A 16,345-nucleotide genomic window follows, 5' to 3' on the forward strand; every position below is an offset into this window, starting at 1 on the left:
ACAATAATACAGTAAGTTCATGGCTGTGTATTCCGGCCAGAGTAACTTTAGCTCAGCCTTAGTTTAACATGTATTTGTTTACTGATTACATAAAGTCTGTATTAATTTGAGAACTTGTCTCCGTAACTTGTAAAAACTAACCACACACACATTAGGCAGAATTTCTAATACTCCACAGCGCTGTCATTCTGTTATTAAGCTATATTGATGGAAATCTAATTTATTTGTTAAGTTAAATTTACCTGCTCTCTCTGCTCCAAAAACCTCCGTCTTCTCCACCTGCATCCTGTGCGTGGGTGACGTAACGCTAAGCGCTTTTTCACATTCAGTGCTTTGAGTTTTTAAATTAATTAAATGATTCCTCAATGCACAAAAAATAAATCGATCATTTTTTTTTATCGAGTTACTCAATTTACTACATCAGACCATAGGACATGGTTCCAGTAATCCATGTCCTTTGTTGACATTTCTTCAACAGACTGTTTGCGGGCTTTCTTGTGTACAGACTTCAGAAGAGGCCAGTCTGAGCACTGACAGGCTGACCCCCCACCTCTTCAATGTCTGCAGCAATGCTGTCAGCACTCCTGCGTCTGTCTTTCAGAGACAGCATTTGGACATGACACTGAGCACGTGCACTCAGCTTCTTTGGACGACCAACGCGAGGTCGGTTCTGAGTGGACCCTGCGCTTTTAAACACTGGATGATCTTAGCCACTGTGCTGCAGCTTAGTTTCAGGGTGTCAATCTTCTTGTAGCCTTGGCAGCATCATGTAGCTTAGCAATTCGCCTTTTAAGATCCTTAGACAGTTCTTTGCCATGAGGTGCCATGTACCAAGCTGCACATGGACTGCTTTTCCTTGTGTCAAAGTGTCCTTTTGTCAGTGTTGTCCCATGAAAAGATAAACTTAAATATATGTTGGGAGAGCGTGCGATGCCGTGCCGTGAGAGTGCGCATTGGTCCGCGGAGGTCATCAACTGCTTTACTTTAGTTATTGCGATCAAAGGAACGTAAATACGATCAGTTCCCATCATGAATAAAAGAAATAAACCTTTAACATCAGCAGGAGGACCGTTTTTGTGTTATCAAATATACTGTGAAGCATGATATGCGTGTCAAAATAAAAATATATAAGTATATAATAAAATTTGGGACAGTTCTTTAAATGGCTCGTATGAGATCTGCTTTAAATCTGTAACACTGTATTGAATTATAATTGCTGGCCTAAAATAAAAATAATACAATGTTTTTTATTTGAGATATTTATTTAAGTGGGGAATTTATATTGCAATTTTGATCAATCCGAAAATTTATTTCAAATATCTTAAATGTGTTTTAGATGTGACTAAATGTAAACTATTATCCTTTTTATAGAATTGTTTTTAAGCCTTATATAAATTAATGTGACAGTAAAAAGGACGTTAAATGTAATTTCTTTAAAAAAACTGACAGCACGGGAGTAACACATAGTGCCGACTTGTTTAGCAGACGCGCGTGAAGGGGAGTCGGATTCTGTCGCGGAGTCAAAATTCGCCACACCTGCATATTGTGGTGTTGAGCCACCATATAAAACCACAGGGCAAATTCGTTCACTGCGACAGCCCTCACTTTTGTGATGCACTGTAACCAAAGTTATAAAAAAAAAACATCTTCTCAAATCTTAGTCAAACAAGTGCTGGATGTTAATCTATACATTCCTGAAAACTGTATTTAGGTGAGTAAAGCGCTTCTTCCATTTATTTACTGTAAGCTTAGATTACTGAATTTCTCCAGCAGTGCTAGTTAGGAGTAGACTACAGGCCGATAACTCCCCTCTGAACAGGGACGTAGTGGTTGGCGGCTAATGCTAATGTTACTCCAGCCCCGGTACTGGAGAACTAACGCTGCACTTCAGCAGAGTGACTCCATACAACCTGACTGTAAAATTCATACATAAGGCGCCCCGGATTAAAAGGTTCACTGATGATTTTTGGAAAATTAAAGGATTTTAAGTGCGCCTTATAGTGCAAAAAATCTGGTACATTTTTTTTGCATGACAGTTGTATGACACTGACTATTTTTATTGCAGTTTTGTGATTCATTCGGTCAAGTCTCCTCTGTAGTATTTGTATGTTGAATGACTTTTTCACTGTTGTGAATATGGTACAGATTTGGTGTGGGCAATCATTGAGATTAAGAGTATTTTTTGCAATAGTGATGTTTTTGGTGATATCATAACATTTAATATAAAACCAAGCATATAGTACTGCACAGAGACTGTAAAAAAAAAAGGTAGACGTTGTGTCGCCGTTCCCATTCATTCAATGAAAATGAAGCCAAATTTTCCGCCATGTTGGTGATCCTAAAACCCGAGTCTGCACAGTAGAGACCAGAGGAGGGAGAAAGAATGTGGAGAGCTCCTACGCCCGACCTGTGGTGGCTTCACTTTAGAGAGACGATGCTCTGTCCAGCCACACACAGTCTATGGTACTGCAGCACAATAAATGTAAATATTGGTTTCGTTTTTGTGTAGATGTGTTACAAATGTAGTGGAAACAAAAGAGAAACATACATAAGTTTGCCTGGTTTGTAAAGAGTATTTTCAAAAGACTGTGTATGAAATAACAGTACAGTAAATATCAAAACAAATGCAGAATAGACTGCTTCCTAGAATTTCAAAATATTACTGTGGTTTTGTCAAAAATGTGTGATATTGAGTGATACAATGGGGCACATATGATTCCATAAGATGCATGTAGGATTTTAGTTTCAGTTCTACAGGCAATTAGATTCTCCTGTGTTCTGTTCTAGTTAGAGACGGACCGATCATTGTTTTCTTTTGGGACTGATTTTGATCCCGCTTGTCTTTCATTTTAATACCGATCTTGGGTGGGGCCAAATGCCACATTAATGCCACCTAGGTGCCAGGCATGCCTGGTACAGATTCCCCTAATTACATCCATGCCTAAGCAAACACTGGTAATTTGTGCTGATAGTAAATAAACAGAAGAGTGTTACTGACCAAAATAAACGCTTTTCAGGAGAGATATAAGTTATGTGTAAATAGTGATAAGACACCAGAATTTTTATATTTATATGCCAATACCGCAGAAATGTATCCCAACATTAGCCGTCTCACAGCCTGTTGTTTGGAGTCAGCTTACTGCTTAAAATAACTCATATTTACTGTTGATATATAGCTTATAATATATTATTTTAATAAGAACAGCAGTAATCTAACGTTCCAGCTAGAGCTTAGATTGGGCTAAAAATCCAGCCTGACTCTGCCCGCCCCATTAACTGTCATTACGAGCGCGAACCTGATTTAAACTCCATATTTTTAGTAAGTAACCTTACAAAATAGAGCTTTTAACTAAATTTCCAAATAGTAATGAGCGAAATCTGTTTTAATGATGTTAATAAACAGTACAACACGGAAGAAGCTTTTTATGAAACTGTGACAGCGCTGCGTATTCTCTGCAGTGAGGACGTGAATCTGCTCACTTATCTAACCTCCCTGTTAATAGTCTTCAGTATCCTTCTACAGTCTTACCTGGCAGCCGTGTCCACTAAACCGCGCAGTTATAAACACTCTGAGGTATGTGGTGCGCAAACTGACCAACATGCTTTTAATTTGAGCAGAGTTGCGGCTTTCACGGCGCAGTGAAGCTCAGGGTGTAAACAAACGAAAACTCCTGCATATCTAGCTCTAAAAACAGAGTGAACTATATTGCTCTAGCAACGTTACTCCTGTAGCTGTTAGCCTACTAGCTCTGTGACTCACTGACTGGGCTACAAGATGAACTGTAGAGAGTTGTATTATCCGGTTAGTGGGGTTAAAACCTTTGTTTTCTTTTCACTGTGAGGTGTATTTGTCCTACACGTATGAACTGCAGAAACCCAGCTGAGCTGAGTCTGTAGCTCGTGGCTGGGCTGTAGCTCTGAGTGAGTAGAGAAGTCAGCGGGGCTTGTGCTGCTGCTCTGGCTAGTGGTTGGATGAGGAACTGCAGCTTCCTGTAAGCGAAGTGGATCCACACACAGCTCTGCTGAACTGCTTAACCCTAAACTCCTGAATCGGATCGGCTAAATCAGAGGAACATCAACCGCCGATATATTTTGGCTGAAAATCATCCGATACGACACATAGCTGATTGAGCTCTAATTCTAATGGTTACAATTGTATTACATCAGCAATCCCTACATTACATTATTTTGCTGATTGTTCCTTTATGAATGAATTTCTTAAAATTTTGTGCTAAACTCAAAAATGCTAAATTTATAAATTTCTGATTAGGGCTTTTGTGATGAAGTAGGCTATACCCCTCTTCATCACCATAAAGACTATATTACTTACCTGTGTACACTCATGCTCAGCCTGTTGAGACAAAAGGGTACTACACGTAACTCAAAACCTTTTACTTACCTGGGTGAGTCCATCCTTGCAGAAGAGAGGGGGAGTGTGTACCTGTAAAAGAAAGGGAAGAAATGTGAATGTGTATTTTATATGTACATTGAAACTCGTACAGATTTCAGCACTTACAAACTGATTAGAGTTTGCTACTATTATTATTATTATTATTATTAATATTGTTATTCTTATTATATCATAGTACCATGTACTTGGTGTATCATTACCCGGTTCTACCCGTGTGAGAAATGGTATGTTCATGGGAGGGGTTAATGGTATAAAAGGTGTACTGGATCTATGAGTAGAGGGGGGGGCAGATAGTTCGGGATATCAGCCATGAAAAGAAGCTCTATACGACTGTATAGGAGATAGACCTTATTCTCTGCGTGAAGAGATTATTTTGTGTTTGTTTACTTTTCGTTTTCTTTTCTCGTCAAGTACGTACGCCTGTAAATTTGTAAATATTAGTGTTGGTGTGTAAATAAACGGTGTCGGATAAACTGTACCTCCTTGTTGCCATGGTTACTGGCCCTGCTTCTGAGCGCTCGCCCTACACTACCCATAAAGTTTCGTTCTGTCCTTGCTGGATATGAATGCGCTTTATCACAGCTTTTAGAAAGATTTTACATGATCAGCCTTCAAATGTAAGAAAATCAATAATCAAATAAGGTTTTAAAGATTAAACTAAAAATCTAAATTCACAATGTAGTTTAGTTCAGTTAAAATGTTTTTTTTGTGTGTGTAAACACATCCTTGAATTTTAGTTTAGGAGTTCTTTACAACATAGGCAAATGTCTATCTTCTGTTATTTCAAAACAAATTGCATTTAAACAGTAATTTAATTAATCAAATTAGTTTGAGAAACTTCCTAGCACGGATGTGATTTATATTTTTACAAAATATCCACCTAAAATGTGAAGTCATAGTGTTAGAGAGTGTTAAAGATTATTGAACTGTTACTGTGATACGTTCTCAATAATGCATTTTTTTTTTTTACATTCTGAATCCTCTATAATTACTATAATTGTTATTGCTGTATGAGATTAGGTTCAGTACAGGTTTTATGTTTTTATGTTTGTGGATGTTGCATTATAAATTGATATTTATTGATATTTTTTTTACTAACTGGGTTTTGGCAATCTAGTTAACATAGGAATGCTTAAAACATGTCAGTTAAGGTATTTTATTGTACACTTTGAAATAATTTTAAGCATCTTTTTTTGTATTTTTTTTATATAAACCAATTTATGTGTACTGTAGATTGACATTATTTGTGTTTTTGTATGATTCCTCTATAGTGGCAGGTTGGTATGATAAACTGAAAAATTATGTTTTTAACATCATGGTCTTATAAAAGTTAATTAATGCATAGTCTACAGTTTCTTCCTGAAATTCCTATTTCACAGAGGAGAGTTTTTCTTGCGATAGAAGTAATATGTGTAGTAAGTTTATTGATTGATTAGGAGTAGTAGAGGAAGTGCAGGGAGCTAGTGCCGTCTGGAGTGGTGAATTGCAGCTCTGAGACCCCGCTGGGCTGACAGATGGGTTGGGAGGGGGCGAAGAGGCACGCGTTTGCGATCGGCCTCCTAAATGAAAGCCCTGAAAAGTCAACACTCCTCCAAATGGCGTGTAACCTGAAGCCAGGCGTCTCCTGGCAAAGGCCAGAAGTCAGGGCTGGAGGATGTTCCGCTAGAGTAGCTTAGGACGGCCTGGCTCACAGCCCTATTGTGTTGGGTAATTTAGAGCCGCTCTGAGGCGGGATGAGCGCTACACACTGCGGGACTGGCTGGATGGCTCTAAGATTAAGGAGCGCAGTCGTCATTGGCCAATCAGCTGCGATCAAAGGCTTAGTGTGGGATGAGAGTGTAGTCGTAAATGAAATGAGCTTGGAGTGAGTAAGAGAGTAATTGGGCTTTGAGAAGATGGCTGTGGCTGGTGTTGATAAAAGCCAGAGCCCTGTTTTATCACGTCTCTGTGTAAGAGTGCGGTTCACATCCTAGAAGATGAATTATCCAGTGTAGCACAGTTGGATATATGTAGGTTTTTGAACAAAAGATTTGAATATTTCTACCAAAGTAATTTGTTGCTGTTGTGGTATATATTTCATACAGATCCATTTAAAGGAATGGTTTGGAGAATTTTGAGGATAGATTCATCACTGTCCCCAGATGTGTTCATCCAAGACATGTTGGGTGTCTGCTGTGTGGTGCTTTAGAGTGTTTTCACGCCTGTAGAAGGCTTCTCCTGGTCTGAATCAGTTGATGATTTTGTTCAGTTTGAAGCTGCTTTAAAGGAGAACTCCAGTGTAAAATGGACTTTTGGTGTAGTAAACATGATAAAAAGTACTTACATTTTAACAGTTTGTCCAAACACCCTTCAGACTGGGTGACATGGGGCATAATTAGCCCCGATTAAATCACTTTTTCCACCGTTATCCAGGATAAAAGTAGCTCCACACCTCCTTGGTAGAATCTGGGGAGCCCTGACATTTAAAACGAGGCATTAATAACTTAAAAAGTGCAGAAGAATCCACTGTTTACATCCCATAACGCTAGTTTCAGCTCTGAGCGCCACCATCACTGAACTGAAAATAACATTGACGTTCATATACGTAGACTCTGCATAGCTTGTGTGTGTTTTTTGCAGTTCAGTAATGGCGTCGCTCAGAGCTGAAGCTAGCATTATAGGATGTAAAAAGTGTTTTTTAATAAGCTTCTTGTGCGCTTTTTAAGTTATTAATGCTTTGTTTTAAAAGTCCAGATTCTAGCGTGGAGCTGCTTTGAGCTGGATAACAAAAATAAAAAGCAATTTATTGGGGCAAATTATGCCCCGTGTCACCCAGTCTGAAGGGTGTTTGGACAAACTGTTAAAATGTCTTGATCTTGAAATGCTGTGGGAGAAAGGATGTGTGCTATTCATCAAAAGTAAGTACTTTTTATCATGTTTTACTAGGGGTGTGCCATATCATATCGTACACGATAATATTGTCAAAATATTTAAATATCGCGAGCGATATTATACCTTTAAAATGTTGTGCCATATCACCCATCCCATTTCCCATTATATATCTATTAGAGACAGAGCAGTTTCATTTACAAAAACAATTATTTACTTTGAAAATATGCACAGCTGGTTTGTAGAGACTAAAATCAAGAGATACATCAAGCTTTGATTATGTTTACACACTTAGGAGAAAGTTTTTAGTTTAGGAACTCTTTGAAAAGATTTAGTCTTGAGTTGGCGTTTGAAGACAGCGAGTGCCACCTTGGAGCAGGACAGAGCAGAAGAGTTAAGCCTCTCTGTACTGGAAGTTCGAAGAGCTGTTGGTGCTGATCTGGCTTTGGCCATTGACATTAAGTATGAAGGAGCTGGTCCATTTTTGACTTTGTAGGCAGGTGTCGGGGTTTTGGTTCTGATGCCGGCCAAAACTGGAAGCAAGTGGAGAAAACAAAGAAAAGGAGTCACAAGACTGAACTTTGGAAGAGTGAAGAGTCGTGGCACCTCTTACTGAATCATTTGCTGGGGCCTGATTGCTCGCAGCAGAAGAGCAGCCAGAAAGTTGAAGTAGTCGAGTCTAGAAATGAGAGACCAAACAAGCACTTGAGTGGAATCTTTAGGGAGAAAATGTCGAATTCTCTGGATGTTTTAAAGGAGATATCTAAATGACGGTCATATTTGCAACACGGCCACATTGATCCAGATAGGTCCAGATATATTTCCAGTTAGTGTTCTGATTCTTGCTGAACTGAGCTGAGAGATGAACTCTTGAGAGGGGTATCTGTTTGGTGTCCTGATGCTCACTGTCATGGACTGAATGATGTATCGGTTAAGTACTTTGAACCAAATACAGCAAACAATTCGGTACTACAGGATTTAAGAGGCTTTAATGGTGGGATTCATTAAACTCCAGTGATTCAAGTTCGATGATGAATGATGAGTAGGAGAAATAATTAAACAGATTGATTAGGTGAGTTATGGGTCTACTTGGGCCTTTAGAGTTTATAGGGTTAAAATAAATAAGTGACTCTTGTCAGTCAGTCTCAGTTTGTAGGGTCTGGCTGCTATCCAAACCATGCCAACCCTGGTTTCCCACAGACTCAGTTTCCTAAAAAGCTTTGCAGCATCTTTCTGCTGTCAGTCAACAGCTTTCAGACAGATTCTTCAGGTTAGGAGATTCCTGTTTCTGGAGGTCTTAGTGGCCACACCCAGTCCATATTTAACAAGTGTTAAATATATACAAGTGCTTATACCTTGACATGCTGATGGATGTAGTTTATGCAAAGCAGAGCTGAATTCTGGATGTGTTCTGGAACGCTTTATAAACAAGGCCTCTGGTCCCCTGCTAATGGTTGTGCTCTGGCTCAAACCGCAGAGGCTCATCTTTCAGCACGGCGTCTGCTCCCAGCAGCCTCTTGGAACCTGGTGAGCTTAGTCCTGCACGTGCCATGGTGCAAACACACACATACACCATGAAAGGAAAGGTTCAACTGTTCTTGAGAATGTTTGCTTTTCATTATTATAGGACTTGCGGCAAAAAAAAATTTCAGGTTTTTGCTCATTTTTTCTGTTTTATACGATGAATAGACTTATTTTTCTGTTATAGGCCTGTGCCGATAATAGTATTGTATGACCGTTTAATGCCACTGATGTAATAATTAAATCGCAGTATGAGCAACTGCCTTATTGCAGAAGCTTTAAGACAAGAACTTACCCTCCAAGAACTTTAGGTATACCTTTCTTTTATCTGTCAGTTACAGAGGATTGTATAATTTTGGCATAGCAGTGTGTTCAAAGCAGCATCTATCGAGTGTCACTTTATTCTGATCAGCGTGTGTGTAATCAGTGAGAACTTCAGTGAGAACTTGAACTTGGAATAAACAGTTACGGCTCCAACTCTGGTAAATCTGTAGGTATCGCACCAAAAGAATGGTTTAAGCTTCTGCATCGAGACAACGCAGTTTCTATATCGTAACCTGCGCAAGTGGACTACTGCCGACCAATCACAGCTGTTTCAGTGTGCGCTGCACAAACTATAGTTACAGTTCTGGGCATGTGCATGTCGTGCTACGCCATAGAGTATGGGGTATTACTTAAATTTGTTGCAGAAGCATAAATTGGTTATTTCCGCAATACGTACTTTATGTAACTATTGTTGTGCTTTAGTGTCTGTAAGTAATCCAGCTCGGAAAAACTGCTAAAATCTTATGCTTTCCAATGAAATTGATTAAAAGTCTGTTCAGAGTGTAATAGCAGTTTCTGTATCTCAAAGGTTCCAAACACAACTGATTACTCGATAATTCAGTTGGCAGGAGGTGGGTATGGGTGTGGGTGGAGGGCTTAAAGATGGAGATGGACTGAAGGAGGGAGGGCTGAGGGTCCGGCTGCACCGCTGGGGTGCCTGTTATCGTTCCGAGTGAAATCCCAGGCGTGCTGCACCTGTCCCGGTCCAGACGCCCAGCCATCATACCAGAGCCAACTAGCGACAGCTGCAGCTGCCCAGCCGGCCTATTTATAGCCCTCAGCCCGAGCCTCCACAGCCAGCTTCAGAGTGGAGGGAGGGAAGAAGGGGCGAGTTGTAACGCGAGTGAATGAGGTGGGGGTGGGGGCTGGTGTTTGGGGGGTTGGAGTTGGAGAGAATGAATGAAAGGGTGCGCGTGTGTGTCTGTTGTGGGGTTACTGAAGTTGCAGCACTGTTGTGGATGCACTCATGTTGGAATTCTGGGATGATGCTCACTGAAGGCTAATGAAATAGCTGATAGTTAGCATTTTATTATTTTGTTATTACGAACAAAAGAACCATAACAAGATTGTTGAAGTTATTTTAATATAATAAATAAATAAAATATTACTCAGCATGGTTATGGCATTGGTAGATTGTTTTTTTTTGTGGAAGGAACAACATATTTTTCATGGTTTGTCCATCATGTACTAAAATTGACATGTTTCGTTATTAATAAGAACTGTTCTCATAATGCTCAACCCAGCATCTGTTCAAGAATAAAGTCCCGCCCGTCATCAAAATGAGCCAATCAGCATGCTGCTTGTGCTGCAGTTAAAAGGGGTCAGGGTGCTAGTGGGGGAAGCGTCCCTTCCCTCGATACGGAGATCTGAGCAAGTGCAGTTTCTATACCAACTGCAGCAACTCCAGATTTATAGCACTGCCCCCACAGGCTTGTACGGTAGGCACCAGGCATTAAGGGAAGACACTGGTACAGGTGATGTTCAGGGTGTGACAGATTAGAGAGGATGTTCTCTAAAAGCTTCTTGGTTCTAGAGGTGTGCAGGTCTGGCAGTGCGGGTAGCTTCACACCGATGCTCCTCTCCGCAGACCTGATGATGCGCTGCAGTCTGTGAGTGTCGTGTTTGGTGGCTGAGCTGCTCCACACTGTGATGGAGACGATGAGGACAGATTCTGTGGTGGAGGTAGAACAGGTTAAACTTCCTCAGCTTATGAAGGAAGTGCAGCTTCTGCTGAGCTCTCTTAATGATGAATTTCGGGTCTTTGGAGATTGCTGTGCTAAGGAACTTGTAGGAGTCCATAGTGGTCACAGTACTGTTGAGGATGTTGAGTGCTGGAAGGGTTGCGGGGACTTCTTCTGAAGTTTTTGCTGTGTTCAGCTCCAGGTTGTTGTGGTTTCTCCAGAGGACCACCTGCTCAACCACCTGTCTGTAAGCAGTCTTGTCACTGTCCCAGATGAGAACAATGACTGTCAAATCATCTGCAAAGTTCAGGGTTTTGACTGAGGGGTTCGTGGAGGTACACTCGTTTGTGTAGAGTGAGAAGAGCATAGGGGTGAGAACACAGCCGTGTGAAGCTCCTGTTCTGGTGGTCCTGATTCCTGAAGTGATCTTTCCCAGCTTTACCTGATGCTCTCTGTTGGTGAGGAAGAGTGTGGAGGCTGGCACAAAAAGTTGGGTCAGTTTGGTGTGTAGATGTCTGTGAATGATGTCAGGAGCTGAAGTACAAGAACTGAACTCTTGTGTGTGTACTTTGATGGTCCAATATTTATGCTCCCTAGCTAATTAAAGTTTTTTTGTTTTGCCATCTTTTTAGGCCCAATCTTTTAAGTTCCGTTTACATTGTGTGGAAATGTGTGGAAATGCTTACTTTCACTACTACTTTTGCTCTTAGTTCTAGTGATTGCCAATCACATTCATTTACTGTGTCTGTGTGTGTGTGTGTGTGTCCAGCTGAACAGTAATTCAGAAAAGGCGGAGGGGTGTGTGCACACAAGCGAGAGTGTGTGTGAATGAGTCTGACTTGAGAAAGGGGAGGGAGAGTGTTAGTGAGTGGGTGAGTGTGTAAGGGTGATAAAAGAGAAAGGGATGATCCTCTCTCCATTCCCTCTTGTGTTGAGCACCTGCTCTCTCTCTTCATCTCTCTCTGTGTGTGTGTGTGTGTGTGTGTGTGTTCCCTGAACGGCGGGCAGACAGATTGTACTTATTACCACAGGGCACTATGTGTACACACTCTGCATCTAAATCACAGTGATCAGTCCGGCCGTCCTCTCTGTCTCATGCAGACCTGGCCTTGTGGATAACACAAACAGCAAGCTAGCATATATAATGATAAACTCTTTTTTTTTTTCCCCAGAAATAACCTTTAGCCGCAAGTTGCATTTTTGTAACCTTACAACAACCTAAAATGTATTTTATTGAGATAACTCAAAATATTGAGTGAGTGTAAAGTGGAACAAAAATGATCAAATAAAATCTGAAAAGTGTGACGTGCAAATGTATTCATATGTAAATATATCTATAACAATACTTAGTAGAGCCACCATTTACTGCATTTACAACTGTTAAGTGCTTTGGAGTTTGTCTCTACCAGCTTTGCACATCTAGAAACTGAGATTTTTGTCCCTTTCTTTTTTTATAAAACAGCTCAAGCTCAGCCAGGTTGGATGGAGAGAATTTTGTCTTGCCTTAGACTGTAAATTCTCTTTAAGACTCTTTAACACATGAATATTCTCTTATCTAAATCATTCCACTGTAGCTCTGGCTGTATGTTTAGGATCATTGTCTTGCTGGAAGGTGAATCTCCCTCCCAGTCTCAAGTCTTTTGTTGCCTCCAACAGGTTTTTTTTTCCAGGATTGCCCTTTATTTATCTCCATCCATCTTCCGATTAACTCTGACCAGCTTCTCTGTCCCTGCTGAAGAAAAGCATCTCTACAGCATGATGCTGCCACCAGTGTTAATTTCATTGACGAAAACTACAACGGAAATTATTCGTCAAAGAATAAGCTTTATTACAAGATGGAAACAAGACGGTAACTAAATAAAAACAGCATAAAATAAAATAATAAACAAGATGAAATTAACTGACATTTTCTTCAACGAATAAAAACGAGACGAAAATGTTTGGCAGCCAATCAGCAGCGCGGCCGCAGTTAGATGCAGTGTCAGCAGGGAGAAAGAGGAGAGACCATATATTTTTACTCTGACGTCGCAAAAAAACAAGAGAACGTGTAAACCATGTGGAGCGACAGGTAAAAACACCACAAATCTTTCAGCTTCTGCAGACAAGTCACACAGATCTCCATGCAGAGATCCGCGTTTTAATGCTAATGTTATTTCATGAGCTGATGGTGTGTTTACCTCGGCTGTGTACTAAAAGACTCCACTGCTGTTCTGTAAATTTAATGTTACTGATACAGAACTCTTTTATTAAGATAAGATCATGTGTTTAGTCCCACAGTGGGAAAACATATAGCTAGTGTTTACAGCAGGAACAGGTCAGAAAGGAAAAAGATGTAGCAAAACAATAACAATAAAATAAGTGAATCTGTGAACCCAAAAGTCTGTGTAAAGTTCCTTACAGCACTTTCTCATAAGTTTTTTACTTTGTTATGAAGTACATCCTGAGAGCATCTCTACAGGACAGTGTGTGAAGGTGTGCTGGGTTTAGGGTTGTCACGATACCAAACTTTTGACTTCGATACCGATACTAACTGTAGTATCACGATTCTCGATACTAAAACGATACTTGGAAGAAAAAAAAACTAAAAAAATATCTGAACATAAAATGTTTATTTATTGGATTGAACACTGAACAATCGGTGCAAACGTTTATATTCTAAAATTAAACATTTGAACAAAAAACAAGTTTCGTTATTATAACCTTAACTATAACATAATTATCTAAACACTTCCTAAAAAACTAAAACCAAAACCAGAGGTAATGGTAGCCTGACTATGTGAACCTGACGGGTAGGCAGAAGTTAAGTTCTGAATAAGGAAAATAAAGAGACAGAAGAACATTACAATGTTATGTTCATTTTAACACTCACTGCTCCGTTATATTAATCAACCGTTTACCGTTTTTAATAAGCCCATGTTCAGTGTACAGACAGAGTGTATCTTGACTAACTCCACTAACCTGTCGACTTCTCAGCTCTTTGTGGAGATCAGGGTGCTTGTCTGCTAAATGCTTAGCCAGGTTGCTGGTGTTCCCTCCTCTGTAGAGGTTAGATCGGGCCCAAAAAATCCGACCCGACCCAGCCCGAGCCCGTGCACGTTCTGCCCGAGTCCGACCCAACCCAAACCATAAACTGGCTGTTTTTGGGCTGTTTGAATGAGCGAAATATGATCAGAATTATGTTAAATAATACTGTAACAAAGAAGCATAGAACTATTATTTAATTAAAATGATTTTTAAGAACAGCTAAACACAGTGCTGCAGGTCAAACGCGGAGGCGTTCAGGTGCGAGTGAGAGAGAGACACAGCGAGAGTGAGAGAGAGAGAGATTTGCGTGTTCTGATGTGAGCTACTCACAGGTAAAGGTTCTCTTTGATCTCCTCGTGCTCATATTCTAGTCCCATACATAAGTCTGCAGCTCCCTCAGTGTTTTCTGTCGTATTTTGCGGCTAGCGCGAGCGCTTACAACTAACACCGCGGAGCGCGAGGTGCCGCCGCGCTTGTGCCGAATCCGCTGCTGAATCCGACTCCCGCTTCGCGGACAGAATCGGCACAACACCCCCGCTGTACAACTGCGGGAGTGAAAACAGCGCTAATAAATAAAGTAGTTTAGTTTCACTTTCAGTTTTCGTTATTTTATTTAAAAATAAAAATATTAATAAAAAACAGACGCCTACATCTCAGACTATTTTTCTGGAACCCGAACCCGACCCGGCCCGAGGAATGTGGTGGGAAATCTCTGGGTAATCAAACTGGGTTTGTGGTGTTGGTCGGATTCCCTTCTTCATCAGCGATGTAAGCAAAATTTGCCCACACTTCACTCCTCGCGCCTGTTTTGTCCACAAGTCGCGGACGAGAGACATCTGTTATTTTAGCCGTCGCCATTCTACACTTGCTGCTGCTCTGCTGGCTTGCACGTGCGTGTGTCGCTCTCAACCGAGTCAAATGAATCGATTCAAACGTGAGTCGATTCATTTGTTCAGAATACTAAGTTTATCTGAATCCTGCCACACCGACTGCTGCGGTGTGAATCAGTTTTCTTATGAACTGAATCAAATTGCGCCTACTAATTTGACTCATTTGAAGCTAGTGACTGGGCTATATACAGTATCGAAAGCATCGAACGCTAAAGAACCGAATCGTTTGTGATGACGTAGTATCGAAAAAGAATCGAACCTTCGGTACACCGTGCAACTCTAGCTGGGTTAGTGCTGGAGATAAAACTAGATCCTTTAAAAGATGTGTTTTTAACCATTTAAATGTTTTATGACCTGATTTCTAGAACACAATTGTAAATGTAAAACATTTATAGTCACATACCTGCAATAATAATATACATTAAATCATATATAAATATATTGCACATTCAACAGTATTACACAAACTGGTTAATAAATGTTTAGTTAATGATTCAAGGGAACTGATAAAGCATGTACATTTACACCCTTCTACATTTTAGTCGACTAAATTTACTTTAGTTTTAGTCGACTATATTATATTTAGTCGACTAAAACTAAAAACATTTCAGATGACTAAATTATGAATAAAACTAAATCAAAATGTGTTGTCAAAATTAACACTGGCTGCCACCACCATGTTTCACAGTGGGGATGATGTGTTCAGGGTGATGAGCAGTGCTACTTTTCATCCCCATATAACGCTTTATATTTAGGACAAAAAGTTCAACATTGGTCTCATCTGACCACAGAACCTTCTACCACAAGTTTGCCTCAACTGCAAACGACAATTCATATGTTTCGTTTAACAACAGATTTCTTCTTGACACATAAAGGCCATGCATGTTTGTGCTACGCATGATTACGATAGTTGTACTGTGGACAGATTCTCCCACCTGAGTTGTGGATTCCTGCAGAGTGACCATGGGGCCTCCTGGCTGCTTCTCTGAGCAGTGCTCTTCCTGCTTGATCTGTCAGTTTGGTGATTGGCTATGGTAGATTTGCAGGTGTAGAATATAATATCCTGAGTGCTAAAGCACAAAAACAGCAATAAGGCTATGCACTGCACACAGCGCTACGAGTCAAGTGCGGCCAGAGCTGCATGATTATAACATTCTGACTTGTGCAGCTTTTTTTTTAACATAGTTACATGATTTGTTACTTTACTATACTGTGATCACTCCATAGCTTTGTACAAAATAAAAAATATTATAGCATTCAAAAATATACGCCTACGTCACAGACCGTTTTCTTGAGCCTGACCCAGCCTGAGGAAAGTGGTGGGAAATCTCTGCCCGAATTCAGGTCGGGCTCGGGCAGAGAATCTAAACTCTGGGACAGAGCTACACTGAGGAACCCTGAGTGTTCCGGTAGGCCAGGGCACTATCAGCTAGCGCTTTGTACCACATAGCTTGTTTTAACACGGTAAACACGGGCTACAGCCTGGAGAAACTGAACTGAAACTTCTTTATAACGCTGGACTACAGCTGCTTAAATACAGTAACGGCGGTAGAAGTTACATGGTTTTGGCATGGACCATATTTTGCTCAATATAGTTTTTCAGCCCAAGGCTACTTGGGATATGT

General features: G+C 40.4%; 1 protein-coding gene across 3 annotated transcripts in view; it reads left to right on the forward strand.

The window, feature by feature from the left end:
- The window catches only part of crebbpa (CREB binding protein a), a 78,778-nt gene that overhangs the window by 15,781 nt on the left and 46,652 nt on the right, over window positions 1-16,345 (forward strand). The gene's annotated exons all lie outside the window — the stretch shown is intronic.

The sequence above is a fragment of the Astyanax mexicanus genome, unplaced genomic scaffold, assembly GCF_023375975.1.
Source record: "Astyanax mexicanus isolate ESR-SI-001 unplaced genomic scaffold, AstMex3_surface scaffold_36, whole genome shotgun sequence".
Classification (NCBI taxonomy): domain Eukaryota; kingdom Metazoa; phylum Chordata; class Actinopteri; order Characiformes; family Acestrorhamphidae; genus Astyanax; species Astyanax mexicanus.